Consider the following 1,362-nt stretch of genomic DNA (forward strand, 5'->3'; position numbering starts at 1 on the left):
GAGTGGAATGATTATTATTCGAATGCCTTTACCGAATTAAAAGAGAATTTTGCGAACACAATTCAACTACCACACTACGATGTAAATAGACCATTTAAAGTTCAAACAGATGGATCGGATATGGGTATATGCGGGGTTCTGTAACAGATAGATGATGAATACCATCATCGAGTTATTTCCATTGAGAGTAGGTGTCTAATACCAGCCGACAAAGATTATACCACCACTGAAATCGAATTACTGACTATTATCTATGCAATTTCTAAATTCAGAGCATATTTGATTGGTAGGGAATTTGAAATCATAACTGACCACAGAACACTCACATTCCTGAAGAAGACTCAGTACCTTGGAGCTCGCCTTTGTCGGTGGAGCCTATTGCTACAAGAATACCAATTTAATATTGTTCACTGTGGTGGCAGAGATAACACTGTTGCTGATTTCTCTTCGCGGAATCCTGAGGGAAAATATCTAGAGGAAAATCCAGCATAAGTGATGATATCAATGCTATCACTGCATGATGCAGAGACGTCTAGCGATCATGTTAGTGATGCATTGATTGTCATTTGTCGATTGGAATTGGAAAGGGATTTACGTTCTGGCTGGCGAAAGATTTCTGATTTGCAAGCTCAAGATGAAAGAATTAGTGAAATTATAACAAATGATCGTAGAAATGAAAATAAAAATTATGAGTTTTGCCAGTACAAAGATATTAGGTTTCACAAAAAATTGGAAAGTGAATGTTGGTGTTTAATAGTGCCAGTTATATTGAAAACATCATTGATTAAATCTGAGCATGAGAAATTAGGCCACTGTGGAGTGTATAAAATACACGTTAAGCTGAAGAAATTGTATTATTGGAGAGGTATGGCCAAAGATGTGAAAAAATTTGTGAGAGAGTGTGATTTATGTCAACATGTTGTAACGAGATTTTCTCGTTACGGGTTGAAATCCCCTCAAAAAGATAATTGAACTCTCAAAATTGTTGAAGAGAGATAAGTAGCGACACCTAGAAGCGGCTGAAGAAAGCCGGGACTAGGTGAGATAAACCACAAACCAATGAAAGACCTAAGGCATAGCGGTTATGGGTGAAACCGCGACCCCTGGAGGTCTGGAGGGCGTACTAGACTATCGCCGTATTAGAATTCGCCCAGCATGTGCTAGGGGAAATGGGGCCGACGTACAGGCCGTCCAACTGGGCGATTCTATAGGCTATGTCGGAGTAGGCTAGGGACCAACGGCCAGGTGAAAGGACTGGTACCTCCGTGATACCGTCTAGTTGATTGGTGGGGATAGGGTAACGGAATGACCTATCGTCGCCGAGATATCCAGACTAGGAGGCAAGGCCCTAGTAAGATTCCG

This window comes from Diachasma alloeum, unplaced genomic scaffold, assembly GCF_001412515.2.
Source record: "Diachasma alloeum isolate Michigan unplaced genomic scaffold, Dall2.0 Dall_scaffold_00431, whole genome shotgun sequence".
Lineage (NCBI taxonomy): Eukaryota > Metazoa > Arthropoda > Insecta > Hymenoptera > Braconidae > Diachasma > Diachasma alloeum.